The sequence below is a fragment of the Anomaloglossus baeobatrachus genome, chromosome 11 (genome assembly GCF_048569485.1).
Source record: "Anomaloglossus baeobatrachus isolate aAnoBae1 chromosome 11, aAnoBae1.hap1, whole genome shotgun sequence".
In the NCBI taxonomy this organism is placed as follows: Eukaryota; Metazoa; Chordata; class Amphibia; order Anura; family Aromobatidae; genus Anomaloglossus; species Anomaloglossus baeobatrachus.
Window position 1 is genome coordinate 40,842,931 of NC_134363.1, and position 6,706 is coordinate 40,849,636.

Genomic DNA, 6,706 nt, shown 5'->3' on the forward strand with positions numbered 1-6,706 from the left:
AGGTCCCATACCTCCTGATGACCACCCCCAGCACCCTACCCTAGCCCAGTCCCAGTGGGAGGGCAGCTAACTGTGTGTTGCATGGATTTGTGGTGTGCACCGTTGAATGTCCCCTGTCTTACCCTGGTGAATACTACACCTTGGCTGAGGTGCAGTACCTTGTGGTGACTAAAGCCTCAGGGGTGCCACATTACATACAGACAGGAGGGCAGGAATCCCTCATGCTTGTGTTTGCTGTGTATGGAAGACAGACATTATAGCAGATATACAATACTTTACCCCACAGTTGAAAATTAGAGATCGAGCATGCATCAAATTGGTGAACTATGAACGATACAAGTCCTATAATGGCCAAAAATAGTGTTAGTCCTCATGTACACACAGCTTACGCTGAAAAGTCTCCTGAAATGATAAAGTCTCCTTTTAGTAATACCACAGTTTCAGGATAGGGTTCACCTAGAAGCACATTACCAGCATGCCGCACATGCTAAGAATTAGGGTTGCCCTTTGCTTTTACTGTTCTCCGCTCAGAATTCGGGGGCAGAGTATTTCAGACTCCTGTAGGCACAGAGCTGGAGTCACAGATCACAGCTCTGCTGAAATGAAGGTACGAAGAAAAAGCTGCAAGTACTGGGAATATTACACATGAGTAGTATCCGGCCATTACAACCTGAGTTACATATAATGTCTAATGTTAGGACTGGAAAATCACTTCAATTTTCTTACTGTGTGGAGGGATGTGAGGGCACCATACAGTGTGTAGGGCTCTGGGGGCCCATACTATGTGATGATACTGTGTGTGGGGAGCTTTGGGGGAAACGTACTTGTGTGGGAGCTGTGGGGTGTTATTCTCTTTATGGGGGATATGAGGGCCATATACTTTGTGGGTAACTGGAGAGGAATCGTACTGTGTGAGGGCCTGTGGGGTCATCATACCATGTATGATAGAGCTATGGGGGCATCATACTGTGTGTGGGCAGACTGTGTCAGCATAATACTGTGTTTGGAGCCCATGAGGTAATCGTATTGTATAAGGTGCTGTGGCGATATCATGCTGAGAGTGGGAGGTTGTGGGTCCACCATACTGTGTGGAGGTATCATACTGTGTGGAGGGCTGTGGGGGCACTATACTATGTGTAGAGAGCTATGAGAGCAACTTACCGTGTGGGGGTTGTGGGATCCATCATACTGTGTGGTGGTACCATACTGTGTGGAGGTCTATGGGGGTACCATACTGTGTGGAGGGATGTGGGGGTACCATACTGTGTGGAGGGATGTGGGGGTACCATACTGTGTGGAGGGCTGTGGGGGTACCATACTGTGTGGAAGGCTGTGGGGGTACCATACTATGTGGAGGGCTGTGAGGACAGCATACTGTATAGAGGGTTGTGAGGGGCACCATACTGTGTGTGGCACTGAGGATGCGTCATACTGTGTGTGGGGAGCTTTGGGGGCAACTTACTCTTTGGGGCTGTGGGGCGTTATTCTCTATATGGCATATACTATGAGGACATTATACTTTGTGGGGAGCTGTGGAGGAGTCATACTTTGTGAGGGCCTCTGGAGTCATAATACTGTGTGTGGAAGAGCTGTCGGGGCATCATACTCTTTTTGAAGTGTAGTGTGGGGGCATCATACTGCGTGGGGGCAGACTGTGGCAGCATAATACTGTGCTTGGAGCCTCTGTGGTCCTCGTTCTGTATGAGGAGCTGTAGCGATATCATCCTGCAAGTGGGAGGTTGTGGGGTCCATCATATTGTGTGCAGGGCTGTGTGGGCACCATACTATGTGTGGACCTCTGGATGCATTATACTATGTGTGGGGAACTTTGGGGGCTCCATACTGTGTGGGAGCTGTGGGGCGCTATTCTCTATATTATCAGGGCATTATACTTAGTGAGGAACTGTGGAGGAATCATACTATGTGAGGGTCTGTGGGGTCATCATTCTGTGTGCGGAAGAGCTGTGGGGGCATCATACTTTATATGGGTTATAATGTGAGGGTATCATACTTTGTGGGGGCTGTGCGGTGATCATACTCTGGAGGGTTTTTGGGACATCATACTGTGCATGGTGAACATTGTGAGGGAGGCATGAAAACAGCATTACCTTGTCATAGCTTGCTTTGTCTTCCTTTTTCCTAGCTTTTAAAGTAGGGAGGTCTGGTAATACACACTGAGGTGCAAAAGGGTAACAATGTTTTGAACTTTTGACTTTCAGGCTCCATATCTCACCATCTCATAGGGAACAACACATCAACAAACACAGAATTCAACAGCATCTTAAAAAAACCACAATGGGCATGAGTGTTCATTAAATCAGATCCACTTTACTTGAATTATTGGGCTGGATTCCCACATGCGCGTTTCGGACTGCAATGCACACACTGGCCATGGGTCTCCTGATCCGAATCCAACAGCCTGGTAGGTATATATGAGGCTGTCACATTCGACTAGGGACAGTATACTTGGACTGTGAACAGACAGTTGTATGAATTGGGCCTTAAACAAAGTAGATTTTTGGCACTGAAAAAACCCCAAAACGTTCTTCTAAAATAATTTTAGATGCAATGACCCTGGGAAAAATGATGGTATGTTGCCCAGGGCTATGGGGTACTCAGTCCCGGGCCATATATTTACGGGGATGCTGTGTCACGGGTGAATTCTGGCCGTTGCCTGGTTCCGTGACCCTGGGGACGCTTTTTAAAGGGGAGTATTTACAGTTGAGATTGAAGTCATTGGTGTGACGTCACCTGTGGGTTGCGGTTAAGATGGTGGAACCGATGCTGCTGAGTTGGTTATGCCTAGGGCTGGTGATAATGGCAGCTGTGGTGGTAGACCCTCCGCAGGTAGGGCTGAGCCCAGGGGGGTGTATGGTGGAGACTTTCGCTGAAGAAGGGAGGCCACACCGTGGGTTATAAGTTAACAGTCTTTACTCACAGTTGGACCTTGGGACGGCTGGTTCAGGTCTAGTGTGGTTGGGTCCCCGTAGCTTGGAGCTGGTTTGGGGCCCGACTCTCCTTTTTGGCAGCCTCCTCGTCCGTACGGCGGGCAGTATGGACTCTGTAGGGCCGGTCCGTGTACCAAACCCTGATCCTACTGTTACTGCTGATGCCCCCGGATCTGTGGGTCAGGGAGGTCCGTGACGGTCCCCTCACTGTGCAGGTAATTGCCAGGCCGCGTGAAGCTGACGCCTGACCTAGGGCCCTGTGCCCCGTCGGTGCTCTGGTCCCAGTGGTACTCAGGTGTACCGACCCTGGCAACCACTCTCCTGTGCCCCCGGGTCACCATTATACGACCCAGCTCTAGGCACGTCTCTCTCCTTGACTCTCTACTCCTGACTGCTCACTGTCCCCTTCCCCCAGGCTGTCTAGTCCCCCTGGTCTGGCTCTGCCCTTTAGGTAGCCCTCCCCTTTGGTGTCTGACTAGCCAATTAAACCTGGTGTGGAGTGGGAACTGAGATTTTGGTGTGTGTGGATGACACTAGCACTAGTGTTCCAGGTCCCTGGGGGTAGGCCCTGCATCCTGGTGAGGATGCAGTACCTAGTAGTGCCCTGAGTGGTTCAGGGGCGCTACAATGGTTCATTGTGTTGTCGAAACCATTTAGTGTCAAATTAAAGGGGTCGTGAGGCCACTGAAATAAAAAAACAAAGAAAAATGAGAAATGGTGAAAAATAACAAAAGAAGTAATATTCCTTTTCGGATCCTTTGCCACTCCGCCTAATAATTCTTGAGTCCATAGTTACCAATTGTCCAGGATTTTCAGGGATCCATGGACTCATGCCGAAAGTGGATGGTTTACATAGATCTAACCCAAAAGTGGTCCTTCATGGGTGTATTCATGGGGTTCCTAGCAGAGCTGGGGACATAAATGCCCCCAACTAAGTGGCTCCCCCTATGGTCTGGTCACTGTACTCTCTTGTTTTATTAACCAGATAAGTGACTGGGTGTGGTCACCAGCTGAGTAAGAGTTACAAAGTCTCTGCGATCGTCACAATGTTACTTTAGGATGGCGAGGAACAGGGGGCTCATATGCAATCCCTTACGATAGGGGACCCTAAGCTATCCCTCATCTCCGCATTACTCCTAATGGTGGAGACGCAAGAGTCCCGTGCCAAATTAAACTCCTGAAAAATACTACTCTAATACCCCTAAGAACAGACAAGGGAAAACCAAAACTGACACACTGCACACACAGGACTAGACAAAGAGAGACTCAGGAGGAAAAGAAGAGCAGGAGGGTAGCAACAAAAAGGCAACAGGGTAAACTCCACAATCGTGCACAACAACAGGTATCACACTAGATAATCTGGATCACCACACCTCCCCAGACCAACTAAGATAAAATATAGCTGGCATAGGTGGAAGGATACAGCCAGCATACATAGGAGGAGAGCAGATGTGATTGGCTCCCCCACAGCAGGTGATCAAAGGAGACTAACAAGCAGACTAGCAGAGATTAACTCCTGCTAGCCTGCCTCTGAATTAGCATTCAGCAGGTCGATGCCCGAGTCTGCCTGCGTAGATCACAGAGTGTCAGAATCTATAGTCTGAACAGTACCCAATGCCGCCATGACAATTGGCGAAGTTTGTGAAAATCACCATGTGACAAAGTCTCTTTGATTATAGCAGGGACATGTTGTTCACCCATGTGGCCATCGACTGGACGCCCCCGTTAAGTGACCAAATGACCCTTCGGGTGGAATTGCAGCATATTTTGCATCTGCCATATATGATAATATAGATCAGTGACATCTAACCTGTGGCTTTTCCGTTATTTAAGGAACTACAACTACCAGCATTTTCGGACAGTGAAAAACTATCATGGCATGATGGGAGTTGTAGTTTTTCAACAGCTGAAGATGCACAGGTTGGAAATCACTGATCTAGAGCAATTGAGCTTGCATTACCTTGGCAAGATACATCTCATCAAAACAACATCCCTTCCTTTTAATTCTGTTCCTTCCACGGACTGCCGCTTTTATTACGCCCCGAAGATATAAAGCCAGATTCTTAGGAAAGTATTCCGTTCATGTACACGGAATGGAAATCGCCCAAAAATAAGAGTGTAAACTCACACGAAAAAATGGAAATAGGAAACATAAAAATGAGAAACCCAGCAATGACGCAATAAAATAAATTAGGCAATTGCTCGAATAGCAATTCCTGGAACATTTCAATAAAAACATGCGGAACTGAAAACCATTTTTATATTTACTTTGCAATTCCTGGAACATTCCAATGAAAACATATGGAAGTGAAGATAGTATTTATATTTACTTTGTAAATCCAACTATAGATTGTTCATAGTCTGGCATAGAAAAGGCTATAATGGGCATTGGAAACATGCATAGAAAAGGCCATAATAGGCATTGGGAATCTGCATAGAAAAGCTATAATGGCATTGGGAACATGCATAGAAAAGGCTATAATGGGAATTGGGAACATGCATAGAAAAGGCTATAATGGGAATTGGGAACACGCATAGAAAAGGCTATAATGGGCATTGGGAACATGCATAGAAAAGGCTATAATGGCATTGGGAACACGCATAGAAAAGGCTATAATGGGAATTGGGAACATGCATAGAAAAGGCTATAATGGGAATTGGGAACACGCATAGAAAAGGCTATAATGGGCATTGGGAACATGCATAGAAAAGGCTATAATGGCATTGGAAACATGCATAGAAAAGGCCATAATAGGCATTGGGAATCTGAATAGAAAAGCTATAATGGCATTGGGAACACGCATAGAAAAGCTATAAATGGGAATTGGAAACATGCATAGAAACGGCTATAATGGGCATTGGAAACAGGCATAGAAAAGGGTATAATGGGAATTGGGAACATGCATAGAAAAGGCTATAATTGGAATTGGAAACACGCATAGCAAAGGCTATAATGGGCATTGGAAACATGCATAGAAAAGGCCATAATAGGCATTGGGAACACGCATAGAAAAGGCTATAATGGGCATTGCGAACGCGCATAAAAAAGGCTATAATGGGCATTGCGAACACGCATAGAAAAGGCTATAATGGGAATTGGGAACACGCATAGAAAAGGCTATAATGGGAATTGGGAACACGCATAGAAAAGGTTATAATAGGCATTGGGAACACGCATAGAAAAGGTTATAATGGGCATTGGGAACACGCATAGAAAAGGTTATAATAGGCATTGGGAACACGCATAGAAAAGGCTATAATGGGAATTGGGAACATGCATAGAAACGGCTATAATGGGAATTGGAAACAGGCATAGAAAAGGCTATAATGGGCATTGGAAACAAGCATAGAAAAGGTTATAATGGGCATTGGGAGCACGCATAGAAAACGCTATAATCGGAATTGGAAACACGCATAGAAAAGGCTATAATGGGCATTGGGAATACGCATAGAAAAGGCTATAATGGGCATTGGGAACACGCATAGAAAAGGCTATAATGGGAATTGGGAACACGCATAGAAAAGGTTATAATGGGCATTGGGAACACGCATAGAAAAGGCTATAATGGGCATTGGGAACGCGCATAAAAAAAGGCTATAATGGGCATTGAGAACACGCATAGAAAAGGCTATAATGGGAATTGGGAACATGCATAGAAACGGGTATAATGGGAATTGGAAACAGGCATAAAAAAGGCTATAATGGGCATTGGAAACAAGCATAGAAAAGGGTATAATGGGAATTGGGAATACGCATA